The sequence below is a fragment of the Tamandua tetradactyla genome, chromosome 4 (assembly GCF_023851605.1).
Source record: "Tamandua tetradactyla isolate mTamTet1 chromosome 4, mTamTet1.pri, whole genome shotgun sequence".
Classification (NCBI taxonomy): domain Eukaryota; kingdom Metazoa; phylum Chordata; class Mammalia; order Pilosa; family Myrmecophagidae; genus Tamandua; species Tamandua tetradactyla.
The window spans coordinates 18,865,100-18,891,977 of NC_135330.1; the positions used below are offsets into that span (position 1 = coordinate 18,865,100).

A 26,878-nucleotide genomic window follows, 5' to 3' on the forward strand; every position below is an offset into this window, starting at 1 on the left:
TGTGGAACTTCCTGGCAATATGGGACAGAGATCCTGGAATGAGCTGAGATTCAGCATCAAGGGATTGAGAAAAAACCCTAGAATGAGCTGAGAATTAACATCAAGGGATTGAGAGAACCTTCTCGACCAAAAGGGGGAAGAGTGAAATGAGACAAAGTGTCAATGGCTGAGAGATTCCAAATAGAGTCGAGAGGTTATCCTGGAGGTTATTCTTACACATTAAACAGATATCACCTTGTTGTTCAAGATGTAGTGGAAAGGCTGGAGGGAACTGCCTGAAAATGTAGAGCTGTGTCCCAGTAGCCATGTTTCTTGATGATGATTGAACAATGATACAGCTTTAAAAAATAAAAAAAAAAATAAAAAGATACTTTTGGCGTTTCAATAAGTGCATTTTGAATAGAAACCTAAATTGCAATACAATATAGATTAGTAAATGAAATACTGAAATCTTGGGGCAAATATATAAACTATCATCAATAAACATAGTCAAAATTTAAAAAAATTATTTATGTTGATCTAGTCTTAATTTCCCCCACCCCAAACATATGAAAAGTAAAGTTTGCTATAACATAATGACCATTTTTATCAGCCTGGTAGATATTTCCTCATACTGCAATTCTGTCTCTGTATTGCATAGTAGAATGGAGGGGTGTTCTAGTTTGCAAGCTGCCAGAATGTGATACACCAGAAATGGAATGGCTTTCACAAAGGGGGAATTTTTTAAGTTGCTAGTTTACAGTTCTAAGGCCATGAAAATGTCCAAATTAAAGAAAGGTCATAAAAATGTCCAATTTTTAGACATTCAGGGAAAGATACCTTGGTTCAAGAAGGCCAATGACATTCAGGGTTTCTCTCTCAAGTGGAAAGGCACATAGCAAACATGGCGATGTCTGCCAGCTTTCTCTCCAGGGCGCTTTCCTTCTTCATCTCCAAAGGTCTCTGGCTGTGTGGGCTCTCCTGGCTCTTTCCCAAAATGGTTCTTTCTTAAAGGGCTCCAGTGAGAAGCAACCCCACCTTGAATGGATAGAGACATACGTCCATGGAAACAATCTAATCAATAGTTACCACCTACAATTGGGTGGGTCACATCTCCACGGAAACAATAAAAAAGCTCCCACCCAGCAATATTGAATGAGGATGAAAGAACTTGGCTTTTCTGGGGTTCACAACAGATTCAAACAGATACAAGGGAAAATATTTGGGTTGGAATTCTACTAATAAGCCTTGAACCTCTGTGATCCTCATTTTCCCTCAACTTTACTTGTCATATGTTTGGGGTGGGGGAAAATTAAACTCATCTTGGCCCTCTAAAATTTAGAGATTTTTATGTAAAGAAATTAATGCAATCTTTGGCACAAAGTAGGTCCTCAAAAACTGGTGGTATTGAGGAGACAATGAGTGTCTATCACCCCAGATAGCAGAACACTCTCTCTTTCACATGGGACTCAGAGGACTCATGCTTTTGTCTTTGCTGGAAACCCAACATCTGCATGTCCTCAAAGACAGGTCATTTCATCTCTCTAGGCTTCAATTTCTTCATTAGCACAAATAAAGGCTGTGGATAAGAGCTCTGATATCCCTTCCACCTCCAACATTTTATACTTGTGATTATAGGAGTTACTCGAAAATAGCTAGTTCTACAAACATAATTCCCCTCACACAATGCTTACCATACAGTTTTATTTCAGAGCAAAGGAACTAACATTGTTTGGTGAAAGAGACAGAGTCCTTGCAGCCCAGATGAGGAGTCTCCAGATGCAATCAATACAAGTTGCATACACTCTTAAACCCCAGAAGAGAAAAATGACTCTCTCAGCCTAGAGAGAGCAGGAAGCGCTTCATCAAGGAACGACATATGAGTTGGGATTTCAGTAATGGAGGTTAGGGTAAGAACATCCCAAACAGAGGGAAGCATGTGCACAGTCCCCATAGCTCATAGGGAAACATTACAACAAAAACTCAAATAGTTCATGTATGCAACGATTAATTCTTGAATTACTGAGCAGTGCCTCTATTATAACTCTTACTTGTTAAAGTAGATTGTATTGGTGCAAAGGTAGTTCAGTGGTAGAATTGTCGCCTGCCATGTGGGAGACCCGGGTTTGATTCCTGGCCCACGTACTTCCCAAAATATAAACAAACAAGCAAAGAAAGGAAGAAAAACAGCAACAACAACAAAAATTCAACAAATGGTGTAAAGGGATATTCACATGGAAAAAGAATGAAATGTGACCCCTGTCATACAGCATACAAAAAATAATAATAATAATAATAAAGTAGATTGTATTATCTACTCAAAAAATCCTTACCATGCATCCCTAAAAATAGAGCATACTTCCTCACCCAACTGACTTAGGGTTCATAGCAGCATTATTCAAAAGAGCCCCAAAGTGGAAACAATGGAAATATCTATCAATTGATGAATGAATAAATAAAACGTGGCATATCCACACGATGGAATACTGTTCAGCAACATAAAGGAATGAAATACTGATACTTGCCACAACATGGATAACCCTTAAAAATAATTTGCTAAATGAGAGATGCCAGACACAAAAGACTACATATTATATGATTCAGTTTTATGAAATTTCCAGAAAAGGAAACACTATAAAGACAGAAAGCAGATTAATGGTTGCCTGGATTGGGGATGGAAGTGGGACAGACTGCAAACTGACATGAAGGACCTTTTTGGAATGATGGAAATGTTCTAAAACTGGATTGTGGTGATGGCTGCAGAACTCTGTAAATTCACTAAAAATCATTGAACTGTACACTTAAAACAGATAAATTGTATGGCATGTAAATTATAGCTCAATAAATCTGTTTTTTAAAATATCTTAATTGATTCCTCTGCAAAATATCACACATAAGGTGAAAGAGGTAACCTGGGTGAGCCTATTCTCCAGCTTTGCTCCTTTCCGTTCTCTGGGAAGACTACCTGAGCCCCTCTCTTGTAGTGTTCAGCGTTGTTTCACTGAGCAGCCTGCAGCAGCGTGCACTAGTCCTCTGCCTTAGCGGTTCTTAGCAGCCTGGATTCAGGCCTGTGGTGGCAAAGCTCACCTTGCAGAAATACGGTAAGAGTTATAAATACTTTAGGTCCTTGGGGAGCCCTGTCAGTTCTCTTCTATGGCACCAGTGACCTACAGCAAGGAAAATTCTATTCCTAGGCATATAGTGAGCAGCCTGGCTTGGGCAAGTTTGCAAGGCCTTATCGGATAGTAAACTATCTCTTTCATGGCATTGTTTGGACCCTTAAGATGTCAAGGCTATTTTAAAAACCAATTCCTACAAGCCAGTTGCAGCCAATACCCCCAGAGAAACAGGCTGAATGTGGGTAATTCAAACTATAGCCCATTCATCAGGTGGAAGGGTTTCTGAATGCTGGGGAACCTGGTTTTAGAACAGTGGAATGTTCCCAGCCTCCACTGCATAATAAAACCACTTGGTAAGATTAATATCTAACTGATCCAAAGCCTCAGCTGGGCATCAGTATTTTTAAAGCTCCTCAGATGATTCTACTCTGCATCCAGGATTGAGAATCACCGGTTTTAGAAAAAGATGGTGTCAAATGAGGTCTTCAACATGTGACTTACTTGCTGCCTTAAAATTCACTAGGAACTTCTCCCTACCTAGTAAAAGCAGAAACAACACGAAATCAGCTTAATGTTGGACAACAGGATGTTGTCATTGGCAGTGGAGATGTTGCCTTCTTATCTCAGTCCTTCTACCCTGGAGAAATAGCACCATCCCGGCCTGCAGCTAACAAAGGGCATCCTCTGTAGGAAGATCCCAGCATTTGGCATGGATGATGTGACCTGCCAACCAATTTTCTCTCTTTTCACCAGTCTAATAATCCTCTGTGCAAGGACTGTCCAAATAAGTTCACACTGAGCATTAAGATATTGAACTGATTAAACACGACAACTAAAAGAAAAACTAATTCTAAAGTAACTAGTAGTGGAGAGGCTAAAAGTAAAAGATAGTCTTTATTAACAATATTCAAGGACATTTCTCTACATCAGTGAACAAGAATAAAAACCAATTAGTACTTAGTACAGTAATAACACAATATTAAACATTAAAACAATAATCAAGCATTAATTTCAGACATTAGTGATAATGGGAGTTTAAGGCAGAGTTTCCTGCTGGCTTGAATGGATGGAAAAGCTTTGTGGAGGAGATAGAGGTCTAGCTGGGCCTTGCAGGACTCATACAATTTGCACAGGGGTAGTAGAGGAATAATAAAAACACTCATCCTAATAATAATCATTTCAAGAGCAGTTATTTCTTGAGCATTTACCATAAACCAGACATTCTGTCATTGCAAGCATCACTTTATTTAAACCTTATCACCACTGTGGTAGATTGAATAATATCTCCAAAAAAGATATGGTCAAGTCTAAACCCCTAGTTTCCATGGGTTGGTCTTATTTATGAATAGTATCTTTGAGGATCCTATTTAGACAAGGACAAATTGAATAAGGGTGGCCCTTAATCCTGTATGAGTGGAAATCTGGACACTGAAGTATAAGCTAAAGGAGGAGACAAAAAGAGACAGATGTCCATGACAGAAGCAGAGACTGCCAGCAACCCACCACCAGAATGCTAGAGACTTCAGACAAGGCCTGGGCTACAAAGTCCTATTGTTTAAGCCAACAGTTTGTGGCACTTTGTTATAGTAGCCCTACAAAATGAAGACAACCATCTTAGAATCCTCATTTACAGATAAGAAAATGGGGTTGAGAGAAGTAAAATAATTTACCAAAGCTCAGTCAGCAAGTGTCAGAGCTGGGATTCGAACCATACAATCTGACTCCAGAATCTGGGTAGCCAGGCAAAGGCAGAGAAGCAGAAAGAAATCCACATTGGCATGACACTGTGCAAGAAATCCAGCATGCTGAGAAGGTGGGGCTCTTGTCACCAGGGCCCAGAAGAGACAACTGGTTAACTGGGACAAGGTTGGATCAACCACACAAATTTGAAATGCAATAACCAGAAAGAGGGATACGACAGCTATTAAACCAACTGCAAAAGAGGGCTGAATCAAAAGCAAACTAAAATAGAATTCCCTTTTTTAAAAACACAAGATGAGACAAGCATCTTAAGAGGTAAGTATGACCAGGGAAGCACAGGTCTGGAGATTCCCAAGGGGTGAGATGTTTCACAACAGGCTATGAGAAATGCTGAGAGCTGGGAATGGAAAGGAATCACTAAACATAGGTCCTATTTCTACCCATCAAGGACCTTCCTGGATGGTGTAAAAGGCAGAAGAGCTAGAGGCTGCGACTGTGTAGAGACAGTTCACAGAGAATTGACAGGAACAATAAGTTCAAACTTGAGGGGAAGAAAAGTTAAGGCAAATAGCTGAGTGTTACCAGCCTTGGCTGAATTACATTTTCAAAATGCCTGGTTGTAAAGTAATGAGAAAATATTAGGTATCCAATGTATGTTTTAATCTTGGGAATGTAGCCATGAGCCCTGTCTGCAAAAAATTAGCAATCTTTTTAGAGAGATAAGACATATACACAGAAGAAAAAGATAGTAAATGTCAATTATGTCGTTCATCTGTTGGATCTTGCTCACCGTCGTTCCTCAAGACATTCTAATGACATCCATGGCCTCTGAACCTTCCTAAATACATTTCTATCTGAAATACACACACACACAATCCTACACCTCCTAATACTTGTAAATTTGCATGCATCTCTCAACATCCTACTCAAGAATCACCTCTACTTAAAAACCTTCCCAGACAGCACACAGCTTCCCAACCTCATCCTGTACCCCATGCCAATAACTGCTTGCAGAACCTGAACGAACTCCTCAAGTCTGATCTCACCACATTATAATGACAGATCTTCTGGTCTCCCTCCCCACAAGACAGTGGTTTCCCCAAGAAGCAATACTTATTAATCTTTGTAACCCTAGTACTTCATATAATGCCCCAAGAAGCAATACTTACTAATCTTTGTAACCCTAGTACTTCATATAATGCCTAGTGCACAAGTACTCCGTGAATTTGTTGAGTTAATATATTTCACATGTAACATGTGAAATTATGAAACTGACTTTTTAAAGTGCCGTAACTTTAACTGGTTCAATGTTGCTTTCAAAAACCAATTTAAGTCAAAGAAAAAAATCATATTAGTTTTATTTCCTTGGAATCAGAATTATTTATTTTGACCCCCCACTTAATCCATCAGATTAGCCTCTGAATTACAGAGTCCAGCCTCATGAAAGGAAGATTGGCCTCCATTGAGGGCATTAAGAAGACTCTCTCTGGCTTTGAAGGCAATTCAAGTCAATGTAACAAACACTGGTCAAGAATAAAGCACTACACTAGATGCTATAATTACATTTTTTTTTCAAAAGCACAGCAGTATTTCTCCTTCCAACCTCCTGGTTGGCTGACAGGCTCTTCCCTGGACTATCTCTTGGCATCTGTCTTTTGATCTGATACAAGGAACATTAGCCACATTTCTGTATTTCAGCTCTACCCAACCTACCTACTTGTTGCCCCAACCCCCAACTGCCCATTTATGATTCACTGTTCATGCTGTGCCAGTTTGAATCTGTTGTGTACCCCAGAAAAGTCAAGTTCTTTAATCCTCATTCAATATTCCTTTGTTGTTTCCACGGAGATGTGACCCACCCAATTGTGCGTGGTAATTTTTGATTAAATGGTTTCCATGGCGATGTGTCTCCACCTGTTCAAGTTGGGGTTGCTTACTGGAGCCCTTTAAGAGGAAACCATTTTGGAGAAAACTTTAGAGCTGCAAGAACCAACAGAACCAATAGAGCTAACAGAACAGACAGAGCCCTGAGGGAAGCCATTGAAGAGAAAGCTAATAGATTTTGCCATGTGCCTTTCCAGCTGAGAGAGAAACCCTGAACGTCATCAGCCTTCTTGAGCCAAGGTATCTTTTCCTGGATGCCTTAGATTGGACATTTTTTTATAGCCTTGCTTTAATTCGGACATTTTCCTGTCCTTGGAACTGTAAACGAGAAGCTTAATAAATTCCCCTTTATAAAAGCCATTCCATTTCTGGTATATCACATTCCAGCAGCTTGCAAACTAGAACAATGCCCTTTTCCTGCCATTTCCCATGACTAAGTTTACTTTTTCATTCAAACCATTAATGGTCACTTTTCAAAATTCTACTCAAGCAATAGCCACAATTTCTTGAGTGGCATTTTTTATGTGCCAGGCATTGATTAGAGGTTTTATATGCCCAATATCATTTTAAATCTCAAACAGCCAGATTCTACAGGTACTATAAGTATCCTCCTCAATTTACACAAGTAAATTTAATAAGCGATGAAGCCAGATGTGACTTCAAAGACCATGCTTTTTTAGCTACTAAAGTACCTGGCCTATTATGAGGCCAATAAATATTCACATAATACTATGTGATAATGGGTATTATCTCCATTTTATAGTTGAGGAAACCAAAGCTCTCAGAGGTCATAAGACTTCTCAGACTGACCCCAAATCACTTAAACTATTTATATGTTTCTGCAGGTCTATGCTGGCAGCCATCTTGCCATAATGGACAAAACAGGAACCAACCAAAGCTGAGAGATGAGCCCTCGAGACACAATAAAGGCTAACTAAAGCCACATATATCCATAGTCTTTTTAGTTACATGAGCCATGAAATTGAAATTTTTACTTTAGTTAGAGTTGGCTTTTCAATGGTAGCTTGCAAATAAAAATGCAGACTTAAAAAAAAGAATACCATCAAATGAGACCATCAAGTATGTGATTTAAAAAAAAAAAAACTCACAAATCGAAGTTCATTCTTCCAAATAAGGGCAGTTCCTTTCACAGTATTTATCTTGGGGGAAATAAAATTGCAAGTAAGTAGGCAACCAGGTATGAGGGGGAAGCTATGAAAAGACACCCTCAAATTACATTATTATTCAAGCACTGACAAATATTTTGGAATGAATAATATACATCATGCATGTTAGTTACTTTATATTGTGTATAGTAGCTGCTCAAGGGACGGTAGTCCTTTATAAGAGAATGAAATTCAAATATACAGAGAGAAAGCCATGGAACTAAGAAGCTGAAAGCAAACTCAGAAGGCAAGGGAGAGACCAGAGGACACCACCATGTGCTTGACATATGACAGAGGAGTCCAGGATCACCATCAGTAGGTCTCTGGGGAAACAGCATTGCCTGATAATGCCTCAATTTGGACATTTTCACAGCCTCAGAACTGTAAGCTTCTATGCTAATAAATCTGCATTGTAAACACCAAGCCTCTTCTGGTATATTGCATTTCGGCAGCCTCACAAACTAGAACATTACCCTTGAGTTGAAGCCTGCAGATAAGATGCCAATTCTGAGCAAAATCAGGTCTGAAGTCACCAGACTTTCAGAGAAGTCATATGCCAGAGTCTACCTTTAGCCTCAGATTTTCCTATTCCCAGCCCTACATCGACTGAGACTCAGTGACTTTTCCCCTGAGACAAGGTCAGCAGTTCAGCTAAGGCAGCACATTTCCATACCCAGCTCATGACCCATGGCTGGCACTGCTGATCAGACTATTACACCCAGAATGTTACACCAGAGGAATCAAGTCACAAGACCATGTTACCGCAGTCTATGAGAAGGGAGAAAATTGCAAAAATTCTCCCAACAGAATCATGCTATTTCCTTGCCTGTGAATGAAAGAATATTCATGGTTATTGTGCAATTAGAGAAGGATCAGATTAGCACCAAGAAGTATTTCCTGGGTTTAAGGAAAAAAGAGGGATTCAAAAAAAAAGTGAAGACCCTGAGAATGCAAATCTGAGGGTGTTTAGCTCAGGCCTGACCATGGCTTCCATTAACAGAGATGAGGAGATAGAGAGATTTCCATTTGCCCATTTCCCAGAGTTCTCTTTGGCACTGCTGAGCTTAGACTCCACCCATTATGCCCTCTCTTTGTTTATCTAACTGCACATGAAAACCTGGATTAACATCTTAGCTTTTCAGCTCATATAACTAGCAACAGAAAGTGCTGAATCCAAGAAAAGAACAAACTGGCTCTCAAAGAGAACTGAAAAGCAATTGAAATCTCTTCTGTAATTTCTAAAAAAAAAAAAAAAAAGAAAGAAAAGAAAGTGGGCACCAAGTGAGCATTCCATTCATAATAAAAATAAAACTTCTCAAGATCCTCTTCACCCATCTCTTTCATACTCTGTCATAGAGCACAGAAGACACTGTTGCCAATTTCATGTTCTCTACTCCCAAAACACCTCAAAACTCTCTCAAATCTCAGCCTGCATTTATCATCTGTCTTCTTATTTGCTTTTCTGAAATATTCCACTCTTCCTCTAGTAGTACTTCTCCGCCCTTGCCAACATAGCTCATTCAGTTCTCCTCCTTTCTCATTATCTGATCTCAAGCAGTTGACCATCTAAGAAGCCTACTTCTTGTCAGAAGTCAATGAAAAAGGAAAGGTTCTGAATGCATGTTATTTTTTTTTCTTTGCCACATTTGCTCTCCAAAATAAAGACTTGCTAAATACAGGTAAAGAGTCTGAGATCTGAAGTCAGAATACCTGGATTGTCTCAATTATTTCTGTGTAACTTTGGAGCAATTAAACCAAACTCTGGCCTCAGTTCCTTTATCTACGAAATGAGGTAACAACAAAGCCTTCCTCATAAAGATGTGACAATGATTAAATGATCAAACATGTTTTGTCATAAGGGTTCCAAGTAAATTATAACTTGTTTAGAGCTTAACAAATATAAGGTGTATCATGAAAATGATTTGCAATCCTGCCAAAGTTAATTCTTTACTTTAGTTTGGATTTCATTTACACATCATTCTCAATCAAGTTTTAATTGGTTACATAAAGACATAAATATTTTGTTTTCCAAGTTGGTCACTATGGTAATTAGATTCAGGTGTCAATTGGCCAGGTGATGGTGCCTGGTTCTGTTGATGTGGACATGAGCCAATGGCATGTGAACCTCAGCTGTTCCTGATTACATCTGCAGTCAGCTAAGAGGCTTGCCTGTTGCAATGAATGATGTTTGATTTAATTGGCTGGCACTTAAATGAGAGTGCTCAATATAGCACAGCCCAAGCAGCTCAGTATACCTCATCTCAGCACTCACAGCTCAGCCCAGGTCTTTAGAGATGTAGAAAGGAATCACCCCAGGGAAAGTTGTTGGAACCCAGAGGCCTGGAGAGAAGGCCAGCAGAGATTGCCCTGTGCCTCCCCACATAAGAAAGAACCTCAGTTGAAAGTTAGCTGCCTTTCCTCTGAAGAACTATATGTTAACTAAATAAATCCCCTTTTATTGAAAGCCAGTCTGTCTCTGGTGTGTTGCATTCCAGAAGCTAGCAAACTAGAACAGTCACCATTCACAGTCTTGGCTAGAAATTTGAAGGTTGGTTACCTTTTCTGTGTTGTGGGTCACCTGATTCTATTCCAGAAAGTGGAATCCAGGATCTTTAGAACATCAGTTCTAAATCTGAATTCCTAATTCTCAGACCCAAGCCCCACATAAAATGTCCAAGTCTCAGGTGTCCATAGTACAAAAGGCATTTCTGACATGAGCCCTCTTTTTAAAAGAGATTACTATTTGACTTGCTATTCTAGAAATCAAAATTCTCCCCCCAAATTCCTATTGAACAGTGAGTAAAAGCATCAGACACAGGTTAAAAGAGGATAGGAAGGGAAAAGCATGTAGAACACAGGACCAAAGAAGAAATATGGAAAAGTCATTCAAGTACCCACACAAAAATACCAGATCCATTCCTTCTAAAATAGGAGATGAAAAACTTTTGAGGACATAAGTATGGGCTGATTTCCAATAAAAATGATTCAAAAGTATTCACTTTAGATTCCATGTGGGAAGGTGTCAGCACGAATGTCAGAGATTGGGTGAAAAGGGGGCATAAAGAGAGAGAAGATGAAAGTACAAAAGTGATGTGCAAATTAACAGAAGGGTGGCATTTACAACTAGGATCTTCTTTATCTTTGATTTCCACATTTTGAATATGGGCACCTCTGGGCCAGGTGGAGGAAAAACCATGTAGCTCCTGCAGCATCATTTAAAGAAAGGCAGCAGGTGATGGATTTTCCAGTTCTCCCTCTTCTACAATTGGAAGGGTGTACCTTGCCTTTTATGAAAATGTGGCATTGACTTTGGTTCACAATTGCCTATTGGCTAGTCAATCACCGGATAGGGGGAGAAAAATGGATAAAAAGAAAGGGAGAGGCAGCTGAGAAGGGATAAAAGAAGACTATTGAGTTGCTTTCTTCCCCATATCCCACACCAGGCAGGTAATCGGCAACAAACTTAATTTGCCTTGGCCATCACTAACAAAGATATGCTAGGACTCACAAGCTCAAATAGATAGATGGCCTAGAGATATCACAAATCCTGAACAAGCTATTTTTATATGAGAGTTTTTCCCTTATATTATCCACACCACCATCATCAAAGGCAAAAAGTAACAAAATCTGTATTCCATTTCAAAGGAGCAATTGAGCTTTGCCCAAACTGGTAAGAAGCTATGAGCCCTAACTATACGTGTTCTCAAATTATAGGATTTAAACTTTTAATAGATATCCAAATAAATATAACACCGTAAGGCATTTTCCATTGATTCCTCCCTTGAGTTCCTCTGAATATGTTTAACAAGCAGCTCATCCACATGCAGCTAGAGAGGAAAATACCCTCAAAGGCCAGAGAAGGCCAAAGCATACCTGGACAGGATAGAATACTCAATCATGGAAACTCTGCATTCAGTTCGAATTTCACAAGCTGGACAGACAGGCACCACCAAACTGGTCCAGCACTCTAGCTATGGCTTCTTATTCCCTAATCACATTCTATCTATGGATCGATGGAAAACCTGGAAATGTTACACAGTCACCAAACATAAAGATATTTTTAAGGGAACCAGGTGCCATTCCCAAGATAAACACCTTTCCCTTGATACCTACCTACCAACAAAGGCACTCTACTCACTTCTAAACACTGCCTCTGCAGAGGGTGTCTACATTAAATATCCCAAGACTAACCAAATTGGATATTGAGATGCTCAAAAAAAAAAAAAAAGGCTGATTTTTCCTCAATTAGCATATATGTAAAGAATCAAGTGTCTACCTAAGCCTTTCTATTGCACACACTGACACTCCTCAAAATGAACTTTTCTCAAACTTTAGCTATGGGTTTTCATTTTCTAGCTGAGAAGTCACCTTACCAGGGAGACTCAGTCTAAAGAGATGATAGGAAGAAAATAGCCAGGGATTGCACAAAGCCTGACAGTATGTCAGTTTTCCATCCATTCATTCAATAAATAGTCAATAAAGCATCTATATATAAACACCCAATGTGACAAACTGAGGAATATAAAATAGTTAAGAAATAGACCTTGCCCTCGAGAAACTAAGTCAAGACATATACAAAAAGCCATAATAGAAAGTAGAAAGCATTAATTGCCATAAGACAAGTACAGATAAAGGGCCATACTTGTGTGAGACTGAAATTATTTCTGGCGGAAAGGGGTCAAGAAGAGTTTCCCAGAGGAAATAGCATTTGAGATGACCTTTGAAGGATGGTTAGGATTTGGACCTGAAAGATGAAAGGAAAGTGCACCCAGGTGGAAAGATTGGTCTAAGTAATGGCTCTAGGAAGCAAACACAGAAAACAAGATGTTTTTCAATCCAGCTGGAGAACAGCCTGCAAGGGGCATCAAGCAAAAAAAAAAAAAAAAGTAAGCTGAAGCAATTTTTTTTTTTTTTTTTTTTTTTTTTAAAGGAAAGACAGAGAGAAGGAAGGAAGGAAGGAAGAAAGGGAAACATTTTTAAACATTTTCTTGTTTTATTGTATTCTGTTTCTCCGTTTTTGTTACATGGGCTGGGGCCGGGAATCGAACCGAGGTCCTCCGGCATAGCAGGCAAGCACTTTGCCCGCTGAGCCACCGCGGCCCTCCCAACTGAAGCAATTTTATAGATGACCTTCATTAAAAATTTGGAATTTATATTGTAAAACATGAAGACAGCCTCTGACAGATTCTGAGCTAGGGGGTACTGGCATGATGAGATGTCAGAAAGACTGGGCAAGGCAGATGAGAGGAATATGTGGCAAAAAAAGGTAAAAAGACAAAAATCAAGATAGAGAGACAATGGTATAGGTAAGAAGAAAAGAATTGGGGTATGAGAGAGGGTATGCAGAGGACGGTGTAGGTGAGAGAAATGTTGTCGAGTTAGGGCCGACAGGACTGGGTCACTGGTGGTCTTGGTGGGACAGCACATCAAAGACCAGCTTCTTCAGGTTTATATTCTGGATGTCCAAGAAGATCCAGATGAGTAAGATCATCAACAGAAAAAGAACTTAAAAGATGAAGATGACTGTGGAACACCCTAATGCTTATGTTTGACCATCAGCTGGAAACATGTGGCTGATACCAGAAAGACTCAGAAATACAAATCTAAGGGGACTTTGCAGTTCCTGTCTTATTTAATTTCTCTGTGATATTTGTCATTATTGACCACTCTCTCATCAAAATTCTCTTCTTAGGTTTCTGGTCTCTGTGGGTGGCTTGTCCCACAGATGGCTTTGTTTCTCAGGGTCCCAGCTTCAGTGCTTTTCTCTTCCCATTCTATATTCTGTCCCTGGAAGTCTCAACTGTAACTTTGCTTCTACTACCACCTCTGTGCAGATGGCTTCTGTAAAACGAAATGGTTAAGAATGTAGGCTCTGGAATCAGCCTGGATTCAAATCCCAGCTCCACTACTTGCTGGCAGGTGACTTTGGGCAAGTTATGTACATTGATTTTCTTCATCTGTACAATGTGGTTTACTATGAGGATTAACACGGAATCTGGCACGTAGTAAGTCTTTAGTAAATAAAAGTTATTATTGACCAAAATCTTTAACAGGAAATCTAGATCTGTCTTATCACCAGATCTATATATTCAGGTGTTGCCTGAGCAAGTTCCTTGAAGTTCCAAACAGAACTCATTATCTTTCTCACCTCCCACAGCCATGGCCCTCCTCTATTCCCAACATTCATTTGGTCATCTGAAATAGAAACCAGGGAATCATCCCATATTCCTCCCACTTCTCTACCTCTGCATCTGTCACCAAATCCTATGAGATAAAATTTCAAACAACCTGCCCTGGTATAAAAGGCTTGTGCTCTCCTTTCAAACTCATTTCCCAACACCATTACCCTCCACACCCTATTCTATGCACCTCTTGTGCACCAGCTTCATACCAAACTACTCACTATTCCTCAGAAGCATCAAACAATCTAATATAAATGTCTTTGCATGTGATTTTCCTCTGCCTGGAATCTTCTTTATCCAACTTTCCACCCCCAACCTCCCCATGAAGTCTTCCTGGCTGTAGGTGGGGTGTTAGGTGCCTTTCTCTCTGCTTCTGTAAGACAGTATATAGCCCTGCTGTAGCACTTACCACATTCAGAGTTAATGATTTACCAGCCTCTCCTCCAATAAACTGTAAGATTTTACGAGCAAGGATTGTATCTTATTCGCTGCTCAACAGACCCACCCTCACCCCCACAACATCTAGCACAATATTTAGCATATAGCATTACTTAAATTTTTTAATGTATATATGAATGACTGAATAATCAAACAAACCAATATAATCCGAAATATCATTTGTTCTTTTTTTTACAGCATGATCAACCATAGAATTCACATAGTGAATTACAATTCATAAGTTTTTCTAGTTTATCTATGCCTTGCCACCAAAAACCAATGGTTATCCTATTTTTCAAGATATGCATCTTTTTAAAGCTAATTGGTGGTTTTTATTTCCTCCTTGATGCTTTTCTGCATTCTCCAAATGTTCTATGGCAAATTTCTCCACCATACCAGATCTGTTGATTTAACTCATCTGATAAAAATCAGGAAATTTAAGGGAAAGCCTGAAAGAACTTTAAGTCTGCCAATGTGATTAAATTATCTTTAATTTAACTGGTTGAGTAATTGGTGCCCCACAATTATCATTCAGAATCCCAAATGTCATCGTATCTGGTATTGGAGTCAGGAGGATGGGGTAGGTACATACTAAATTCCAGGTGACAAAACATAAAAACCTGGAATGTTTTTTCAAAAGCACATCCTTCTAATTCAAACACAAACATGGCAGGTCCTACTAAGGGGGTGGGGTTAGGGGACGAGAGTAAGAAAGCAACTTTGCAGTTATTAGAGTGAACCTGCAAGAAGACCAGTCTTTACTACCTGTGAGCAGCCTCTGTTTGTACAGGATATTTCTCTTTCCATCCAAGCTCTTAGGGTCAACATTTCTGTCCTCTCATTCCCCATGTTTTGAACTTGGGGATCCCCTGCTGGAAAGCGTTCTATCCTGCCATCACCCTCCAAGGTCGCTGTTGGGGACCCACCCCCACAGGGCGCCTCTGAATAGCAACTTGAGTCTGTTCTGTGCCAGAACAGTCTCTTCCACTGTCCCATTGGACGGCAGCTCTATGTTCTGGATTTTATTTTAGCAGTTTCTTAGCTGATGTGCCCTAAACTTTCAGATTAAAAGTTCTTTTTCAGGTTGAGGGAAGGAACCTAGATAATTAGCACATAAAAAGGTGTCTCATGCCTCCTTTTAAAGACAAGGATATTCAAGTTGAATTCAGTACTATAATTCTTAATGCTCTGTATCTATCGATTATTTCAGTGTAGCTTATAAGTGCTGGCATGTCATTCTATATATAGTTAGTATAATTATGGTATTTTGCTGTATTAACAAGTCCACTAAAATAATCCAGAAATACAGGAAGAATTTTATTTTTTCATTTCCCTAAAATAAATTAATTTTTTTCTCTTAAAAAAAGGCAGTCTCAGAAGCGCCAGTGCTGAGAGATCAGCGGCTTAGACAATGCTGCCACCCGTCGGTCAAAAATAAAAGTGCTGCTGATCTTTTACCAAGTTTGGAGTCATTCAATGGAACATTTCACGTGGATTTGAAATGAACAGTACCTAAATTGTTGGTGCTTCAACAACAATGTTTTGATATTTATAACACAGTTGCAATTATAGTAGGCCTATGATTAGGGATTCAGCAGAAATTGAGGTTCCAGGAACACAGAGTAGAAAATCAGTCCAGACCCTAATAGAGTGGACCCCTGCAGCTCCAAAGGGAGCAGAGATGGAGCAAAGTTTCTGATGAGAAAATCGATGATGAAAGAGGTAGATATTGGCACTGGTTGAGTGGGTAATTCCCATGGACCACACACTGACAGAACTAGGTGCATTCACATAAGGAATCTAATTCAATCCCCACTAAAATCCTGCAAGACTAATGGATGTGTCCCCATTATAGGAGGGGGTAAGATCCAAGGTGGTTACAGACCTGCATAAGCTCAGAGCTCATACAGCAGGGCTGGGGTTTGAACTTAGTTCCACCATCCTGTCGCCAGTCTTTTCTCATTCTACCAGACCAAAATCATCTGTTCTTCTCAATTTTGCTTAGAGCGGACATTGACTTTATAAGGTTATTTTGATCACAGTTGCCTGCTGGGGTGTCTCAAATAAAGGACAACAGTGCTTTAGGTTTAAAGTTTAAATGGTGAACAGAGGTGTGCAGACTCTGGGAAGCCTGACTACGGATTCTGTTATTCCAACAGAGACTCTTCTTTTTTCTCTCTTTCCTGCCCCATCTTCCTCTCTATACTAAAAAAATCCTCCAAGATACAGCAAAGTCTAAAGCTGTGCTGTCCATTGCAGTAGCTGCTAGCTTCATGTCACTAAGAGCACTTAAAATATGGCTAGTCCAAATTAAGATATACCATAAGTGTGGAGATGCTCACCAGATTTCTAAGACTGCATACAAAAAAAATACAAAATATCTCATTTATGATTTTTATATTGATTATATAATGAAGTGATATTATTTTAATGTATTTTTAAATATTTATGTATTAAATATATTTATATATTGTGGATGATTAAATAAAATGTACTTTTAAATTAAGCTGTTTCTTTTTACCTTTTTAATGGGGCTACTAGAAAATTTTAAATTACACACACGGATGACACTATGTTTCTACTGGATAGTGCTGGTTTAAAGACAGGCAAACACGCTTTGGTAAATAAAGGAACTCTGTACATTAGTACAAGATCACAGGGATGAAGCTAAAATCTATTTCCCTCTCAGCTGATAGGAAGTTGCCAACTGAAGTTCAGTTACGACAGCTATAATATTAACTGGGAGTTTTGCATTGTGAAGAAACTAATGAAGCCTGATTTTCTTTGGTTGTGTGTCTTATGGGTGAGACTGACTTATTCACTAATTATCCCAAAATTTTCATCCTGCAGATTATATTAACAATAGTGTAATTTATATACTAGAAGTGTGTGGCCTATCTGGCTCCACAGAGAACTTCACATTTCTTACATTAAAGAGGCTATTATTGGTCAATAAGCCCATGAAAAGATGCTCAACATCATCAGCCATTAGGAAAAGCAAATAAAAATCACAATGAGATACTACCACACACCACTGGAATGGTTATTATTTAAAAACAAAACAGACAAATATTGTTTGGTCTCACTGATACAAACTAGTTAGTTAAAATAAGAAAATTCATAGAGTCAGGAACTAGAATATAATTTTACCAGTAGCTGACAAGGGATGAGGGAATGGGAAGTTACTGCTTAATTGGTACAGAGTTTCTGTTTGAGGTGATGGAACAGTTTTGGTGAGGGTAGTGATGATGGTAGCAAAACATTGTAAATATAATTAATTCCACTGAATTAAATATTAGGTTAAAGGGGAAATGTTAGGTTGTATATATATAACTAGATTTTTTATTTTTTTATTTTTTTTACCAAAGAGGCTATTACTGCTTTACCCAGAACTGTGTTTCCAAGAAAGGCTGTGGAGTCTACTTGCTCCCATTATATCAATGTCTAAAAACTAGATGGAAAGGCCATTGTGAGCTAAAGATTGGTCATAACCCTAAGACGACACCAATTCAGCCTCAAAAGGTCATTCCAGGCTTAACAAGATTTCTTGGCATGTTGTTCTTTTCTCAACAAAAACAACCCTGAAAAGGCGGTCTTAGAGAACAGACCAACGGACCCCTATAGAAAGGATGTATTCAAAGTCCCTGTGCCAGGGATTAAAAGGAGACATTTGATCACGGACTCCCATGAATGACAAAGTGGCCCAAATCCTGTCAGGTTACCCAGAGAGGAACTTCCTCAGGGATCTCGGGACAATGGTGGCTTCAGACTTGAACATACGAGCAATGGCCAGTGCCAATAGGGATGCCCCCTGCCCATCCCAAAATTTTGAAGAAGCTCCTTCTGCCCCCTGGAGTTAGGCTCCATGCCCAACATTATGCTGAATTTCCAGCAGGGAGCAGGGTGAATTAATTAGTTTCTCAAATTCACTTTCAGAAATTCCCAATTCTCTGCAGAAGGGAAAACTTACAATCAATTAAATTAAAATTAAAATATTAAAATAACCTGAGATCTCCTAAGAACCCACCAGAACAGTGCACAATGCAAGCTCAACAAATATCTTCTACCAGCTCTTTTCAATTTTCTGTGCTATGTGTGATATTTTCCATAGATGAGACCAGAGATGTTTGGTTATAAATGACAGTCAGATGTTCAAACAATTTTGTTGCTGAAACATGATAATTTCCAGACATCCTTTTTCTATACACGGTATCTTTTGGTAAGACCCACCACAAAGAAAATGAGTTGTACAAGAATGGCAGAAGATCTGGAAATTAACCAGGAAACTGGACCATATCATGCCTCAAACAAAACAGAAAGTCATTAATGGGAAACAGGCCAGGTTTTGAGGGTCATGGAAAGAATACACGCTGGATTCTCAGAAACTGGCTGTGTTTCAAAGTCAGTAACCTCCAACTTGTCAGGGAGGATTGTGGTTAATGCTGCGAAAGACATGTGCTGAAAGATTTCTAGTTGCCCTTAAATTCCTGAATTTATAGCCAGTATCATACCACACATGTGCAAAACAGAGAAGTCTGATAAATTTTAAATAAATCCTGCTGTAAGTAAACCCAATATAAAAAATCTTAACGTATAAAATCAATACATTAAAAAGTAATCATTTATATCAAAAAAGGATTAACTTCAAGATATTTTTAGCAAAATTTTTCCTATTCACATATTAGTTTCAATCATACAAAATTGCCAATATTCAACTGTTTCTGATGAAAAAACAAAAATGATAACAATTTCATGAACAACACAGGTACCAGAGAAACTTAAAGAGAGCATCAGGACCCCCTACTAATTTCAAAGTGGAAGACATAAAGATTTTTTTCAAAAATTCACAAATCACATTAAAAGTTAACAGGAAAATATTTTGTTCAATATTTTCCACTTTGATTTACATAATTTTTCAGTAACATGCATAAAATCTGTTTTAATCTGAATACCATAGGATGTAGTTAGTGATGACTCAGAATTTTGGTTATAAATCTGGAAATGCCTGAAATAATAGTAATACACTCAATGTTTATATATTTTCACCTTTCAAACAGCTTTAAATGAAATGAATATATTAAGCCACGCCCCAAAATCCTTTGTGAAATTGAGATAAAGATAGAAAGGGGGTGGGGAGAAGGACTAATTTTAATTACCAGAGTTTAAACATCCAAATTAAGATTGTTTTTTTTTTTTAAGGAATCTCCATTGGAAGCTACTAATAAATCTAATATGTAAGTGTGTGTGTATATATATATATATATATATATATATATATATATATAATATTTGTAAAATTCCTGATATACCTAATTCTGGTGAAAACACTGCCCTGCGCGTTTATAGCATTCCTCTTCCGAAACCACCTTCAAAGTCACCTAAGAAAACCAGGACATTCCTTAATATTCATTTTCTTTTTAAATTCCAAACTGGCATTAACCAGCTTATTGCTTTGCTTATTTCCCAACTTTACTCCCAAATTCTTTTTTGATTATTTGCTAAAATAAATACATTCATATATACACATGTAAATATATACATACATGCATACAAGTAAAATAAAAAACTCCTCTTGGGAAAGGGAAAGGGAAAGTTGACACCGAGGCTATCTAAGAATGCCTGGTACATTCTCTCACTCTCCCTTCTTGTCTACTTACTCCTTAGACTTCTCATCAGCATCCTCCACTCTCTGAGAAGAAAAACCAGTTCTCTGTTATTGTTATCTTTAAACCAAAAAGATCATGAATGGGATGGTGGAGAATGTCCCTAATCATGGTCAATCCCAATCCCACTGACAAACCTCAGCATACCTTTTTACTCTTTTTGCATCTGTTATGTGTGAATAGAAAGATAATGCTCTCAGCTTACCTAGTTTTCAGAATGTGGCAGGGATTCATGAGCTAACACTTCTCTATATATACCTCATGGGCACACCACAAAAACCTAAACGACTAGCGAGCATACTAATAACATGCAGGGAAAGTGCCTTTCTCATAGAAAAGGCAAAGGGTAAAAGAAGTGATAAAAAAGTTTGACTGCAAAAGTTTTCAGAGTTCACTTTATATTTTCAATATAAAAATATTTCTTATTTCTGTTTTCATTTTATTTCTTTTTCTATTGTCTTTTTTATTTCTTTTTCTGAATTGATGCAAATGTTCTAAGAAATGATGAATATGCAACTAAGTGATGATATTGTGAATTACTGATTATATATGTTAATGTTTTATTTGGTTTGTTAAATGTTTTAATTAATAAATAAATTTTTTAAAAAAACATTTCTTATGCTCATCTCAAAGGCAAGTGAAATTTCACTTTCAGGATGACAAATAATAGTAAGTACTTTGAGGACAAGGAATAAAAGTTAGTGCTCTCCTTACTGTCAGAAATGAAGCAATGGAAATCGAAGGTATTTTTCATTCACCTTGTGAAACGGAAGAGTTATGAACCATGTCTGATACTGCAGTTAGGGGAGGGGCCAGGACCCTAAGTCAAGGATTCCTGTGAGCATTATTAATAAAAGAAAATCTTCTTTTGCCATTGTGGAGATATAGCAATACTACTTTCATTGTGTTCTGATAGTCTTCTGACTCTGTCCTATGAAGCCAGTTTTACTATGATTAATTTTCACTTCCTTGAGTAGCTCTGCCCAGCCAGTTCTCCATTTGTCCCTCAGGAGTTTCTCTTGTTTCATTTTTGAATCTGAACAGCTGGTATCTCTCTTTCAGTAGGAGTCTAGCACCTTGCTCATCACAGAGTTCTGGAATTGTATAGCAGAGTGCAGAGTGCAAGAAACAGCAAGGCTGGCACTTTTTAATTTACTAACAACTTAAGTGACAGCTGTTTAGCTTCTACTGTTTCCTAACTCTTCCTTTCCCCTTTTCGTATAGCTGATCTACCTTACCGATGTTTAAGTTACACTGTCTACTAGCACTTAGATAAATTACAATGCAGGCTTTTCAGCAAGTTTGTTAATGACGAGACCTCAGATCTACTGGCTTTCAGTCTCACTCCCCACACACGGACATATAGATGTAATTTTTTTTAATTTCACCTTGTGAAATAAAAATTTATCCATCTAAATGGTTCTCTTCATGCTAAAACTTCCAGGATTAGGGAGGAAAGAATCTAATTGAAATCACTTTTCCCAACCTCTCTTCTTTAATCATTTTTTACAACAGCACAGTATTTTTCGACATTCCTATTTATTCATGAATCCGCATAATCTAAGTGTTTGGAGAAAAGGGAATGGGAGAAGCAAGATGAGTGAAATAAACTGGAATGAGAGGCTTCTCTGAAAAGCCCCTGGCTAACTACTCCATGGGGCAGACTACTCTAGAAACAATAGGATACACAAAGTAAGAATGAGAGTTCAGATCTGATTTTGATTAGAACACATTCTAAACAGACTCTGAGTATGAGAGAGAAAGTACATCCTAGTGATAAAGAATAAAGCTTCTGGGTTCAGAGCCCACCTCTGCCAGTTACTATCTGGGAGGCCCTACACAAGCTACTCAACCTGTATTTCCTTACCTGAAAAAAGTGAATAATAATGTTACCTACTTCACAGGGCTGTTGTGAGGATTGAATGAGTTAATGTCATAATGTGGTTAGAACCATCCTTTGAGTAAGGGATTAAGCCTTGCTTGTGGGCACAGCTCAAATAACATTGACTTTCAAAGGGACAAAGGGAAATAAACAGAGAGACGGTGGAGCATTTGGTGGAAAGTGACAAAGTAGCCACAAGGTGGCACGGGATAACTACCGGAATGTTCCCTTTCTCCCAAGTGACTGTTTTGCATAAAGGCTCTGTTCTTGCTGCCCTTGCCCTCTTATATCCTAATGCCCTTAAAAGGACTCTTACCATCATATTCTTCTGCATTTCACGTTCCACATTCCACAATCAACAATTTCTTCTCCCATATTCCACAGTCCATCTTCTCTTTCTCTTCCCCCTTTTCTTTCAAACATTCTCAATTCTAATTGTACAACCATGGATTCCCTTCTCTTCCAGTTGACCCTGATTGCTGGGCCTGCACTCACCAACTCCCCTTACTGGGAAGTTGGCAGTTTACCTCTAGGTCATGCATTCAGTAGAATCTGGGTAAAGAATGAGGCAGGGTTCCACTGACTTCAGCATTTCACCTGTCAAGCTGAGGTCCAGCAGGACTGAGTAATGAAACTCTGTTGGTTTATCTTATATTCACTTCAAAATTTCCCGAACATTGGCAGTCTAAATTATTTTAGATGACAACATCTGTGCTGGATAGAAAAGCCATGTTTTAATCCTGATCCATCTCCTGGGAGCAGCCATTTCTTTTAGTCCCCATTCAGCCTCAAAATTGGAAACTTGATTAGATTATCTCCACAGAGATAATTGTGGGAATTAACCTTTGATTAGAGGGAGATATGACTCCATCCATTCCAGGTGGGTCTTGATTAATTTACTGGAATCCTCTAAAAGAGGAAACATTTTAGAGCTTGAGACCCACAAGACCCACTAGAGCCCACACAGCCAGAGACCTTTGGAGATGAAGAAGGAAAATGTCCCTGGAAAAGCTTCATGAAACAAGAAACCTGGAGAGAAAGCTAGTAGACGCCACCATGTTTGCCATGTGCCTTTCCAGTTGAGAGAGAAACCCTGAACTTCATTGGCCTTTTCTTGAGTGAAGGTGCCTTAATTTGGACATTTTTATAGACTTGCTCTAATTGGGACATTTTCATGGCCTTAGAACCATAAACTTGCAACTTAATAAATTCCCCCTTTTAAAAGCTGTTCTGTTTCTGATATATTGCATTCTGGCAGCTAGCAAACTAGAACACCATCCTCTATAGAGGAAATAGAGTGGGGCATTAAAGTTGGGAGTACAAAGCCTTACTGGATTTTGATTAGAGTTACTATTCAAAGAAAATTAGTCTGGGTATCAAGAGACCTGGGTTCTATCCCCAGCCCTGGCACTTATTTTAACTCTTTTTGCCAGTTACTTAATTTTTCTGAGTGGCATTTCCTTATCTATAAAATGGGGATAATATTCATTTCAAAGGATTTATAACATACGTCAACATCTAACTCAATAAATGTTGTCCCTTCTCCCCCGATATGCAAAATAAAGGGACTGCACTAGCCCTTTAAACCCCTTCCAGTGCTGGTATTCTGTGTTCTACATCTTATTACCATGATGACTCCCATAAATTGGAGCAGCAAGTGAATAATAAAGTATATCTTGAGTGGAGGGAAACAGTAGCCATCAAAAACTAAAGTAGGCTTTTCTCCCTTCATTCTCTACCTCTCCTCCCTTTCCAAACTCTTTGAAGTCTTTGAAGGGGAAGAACAAAGTTTCTTTTCCCTCAACTAAAGGCTACATATGAATAGGAAGTGGTCCAAACCTCGGACATGACCAGAGACTCCCAAAGAACTGAGACTATTACATCATGTCAAAGGGTCATGGCAAAGAGATTCAAGACGCCTCCTTGGCAAAGATGGTACAACCAGAGATTCAATAAGCATAATAACTGCAATCAATTTAAACACTTCAAATGTGTTTAAATTCATGGATTCAAAACGATACTTAAAAAAAAATTAACTGAGCATCTTTGGAGGAGGATAAGGAAGCAACTTACTGCCTTGAGACATCTGTTCTGCTCTGCCTTTCCCAAATGAATTGAATAGCTGGGTAACCAAATAGTAGATGAGGGGAAGTTTCTCTTAATAGATATATCAAAGCTAACAAATGAAGAAAGAATATCACCATTTTGCAACCCTTACAAGTTAATAGATCTAGGCATTGAACATCAATGGCTGCTAACATCACGCACATACAGACACACACACACACACGCGCGCATACATAGATATTAGGTGCTATCTAATACTACACCATATCATTTTGCCAAAAAAAATCAAATCTGAATCTGATTAAAACTCTAAACCCATCTATCAACTTACCAGTTTATAGGAAATACAGATGACAGGGGCTCATGCTAAAGTATACCATGGATGTATTTAGCAAACTCCATACTGTGGGAATCTCTATAGAGCAAGCAATCTGGTTCATTCAATAAATAAGATGAAAGATGGAGGGAAGAAAATAGAAAGGGAGTGGTAGATTAAAAGAAACTTAAAAGATACGTATTTCTTAAACTGAGAAAACAACTATAATTGTTAGAGTTGCACACTCAGGTGATAAAACTACAAAGAAAAGCCAGGAAATGATTACCATAAACGTCAAGATGAAAAGCTGGTTTTTCTAATGCATTTTTAATGACTAAAGTACTAAAAGATTCTGGGTTTTTATTTTGTAAAATTTCTAAGACTGGGTTTCTTGAAGCAAAAAATAGAAGAGCTCATCACAGAAGATAAATAATACACCCTTGACAGCAAAAGCAAATTTAAATATTTGGGACAGGGTCTAATGATGTGTCTTTCAAGCCCACCATATGATATGTCTTTTATATTATGATGGTATACATGCACATGTGTCAGCTCAGAATTTTCCAAAGTATGGGTCATAGTGGGTCAAAACCTCAATTTATTGGTTCATGACTAGCGTAAAAATATATGAAACAGGGAATAATAGAACAGAAAATTGAGACTATCATATGTGATGAAAGGAAGTATACTTTCATTTCAGAATTACGTGTGTGAATTTGTATGATTGTGCATCCTGAGTTGCAAAATAAACTTTCTTACTGTGAGAAGTGGACAAAAAAGACTGAAAACCAAAACAGCCTGAGCTAGTTGTATAGACCGGGCTTTTTAGTCTGGTGCTGATCATTTACATGATTTGCTAAATTGGGATAGGGAAGAGGAGACAGTCTGGACTGCCTTCATGATGACATGTACCTGCAGTGTGGCAGACTACTTTTATCTTGAAAAACATCCATATACTTCCCAGCTTGCCTACGTTGGTATGAAAATTTGAGTTATGAAGCCTACTTTAGGAGTTGCCACTGGGTAAGACGATTTTCAAATTTTAACGTCTGCTCTCAGGGGTAGTCCTGTGGACCTGCAATGTCCATCTGAAAACAACATGAATGTCTTTTATCTGGTTCAGTTTGTACCCAGGACAGGTTGATTGCCTGCAGATACTGGCTTCTCTTGATAATCCTGCAGGGCACCTGGACTCTCTTGCTTTTGAACTCGGCATCTCCCCTTCTGCAACACTACCTCTCCTGCTGAGGCCCTGTATTAGTTAGGGTTCTCTAGAGCAACAGAATCAACAGGAAATATTCGTAAATATAAAATTCATAAAAGTGTCTCACATAACCATGGGAACGTAGAATGCAAAATCCATAAGGCAGGCTGTGAAGCTGATGATTCTGATGAAGGGTCTGGACAAACTCCACAGGAGAGGCTCACCACCGAAGCAGGAAGAGAGCCTGTCTCTTCTCAATCCTCCTTAAAAGGCTTCCAGTAATTAGATTAAGTATCACTCATTAAAGAAGACACTCCCCTGGCTGATTACAAATGGAATCAGCTGTGGATGTAGCCGACGTGATCATGATTTAATTCTACGAAATGTCCTCATAGCAACAGACAGGCCAGCACTTGCCCAACCAGACAAAGGTACCATCACCTGGACAAACTCATGCATGAAACTGACCATGACAGGCCCTCAAATTGACATGTGAAAAAAAAGCTTTTGTTAATCCTTGGCTCTTTTTTTTTCTAAGTAAGTTTACATTTATGAAGAAGAAATAGTTCAAAACTCAAAAAGTACAAAACTGGGAAAAGCCTCCCCTTCCACTCCTGTCCTCCAGCCTCCCAGTTTCTGCCCCAGAGGCAACAAATATTACCATTTGTTTTTTATGGTTTTTTTGCTGAAATCACCAACTAAGTGCCGATCACTCCCACATTTTGAAGCTGGACCTATGAAGGAGGTTTCTGAAAACTGGTTTTGCAAGCCTTGAGCTTTCGCCATTCACTGAGGGACTGAAAAGGTTTGGAGAGGAAGTTGGAGATTCATTATTAGGAGAGAGCTGCTGGGGCACTTGGAGTACCACACCCTGCACTCTAAACTCTTTAGATTATTAGAGCATTTATACTTGTATTAACATTATTTGTTTACCTGTCTCTTTCCCTCCCAGCTGTAAGGCCCTTGAAGGTACTGTTAGCCCTGCCCTTGGCCTTATGACTTAGCTACCTGCTCCTGATCCTCACTTTCATACTTCTGGGAAGTGAGTCATAATGGCTTTTATAACAGATATGTGGCCTCTAGAAGAGAGGGTGCACTCTGGGGACTCCCCTAATGAAACCACTCTGTACTGCTCCTGCTTTCAACTTAGGATCTCACACATTTACCTCTCTGAGGAACAGCAGCTTGCTATGATCGATCAGTTTTTTGCCCATTAGGCCATTTCCTCACTATGATCCACCTCCCTCCCTTTCATAGGTGTGTCTAAGAGATTAATG

At 38.7% G+C, this 26,878-nt stretch overlaps 1 long non-coding RNA gene across 1 annotated transcript; it reads right to left on the reverse strand.

Moving 5' to 3' along the window:
- On the reverse strand, nt 1-26,588 carry LOC143678820 (uncharacterized). The gene is made up of 3 exons (XR_013173445.1): nt 26,535-26,588; nt 820-1,017; nt 1-338 (listed from the first exon to the last, which is right to left on the reverse strand). It is a non-coding gene; the product is annotated as an uncharacterized LOC143678820 (long non-coding RNA).
- Between the last annotated feature and the right edge of the window lie 290 nt (nt 26,589-26,878).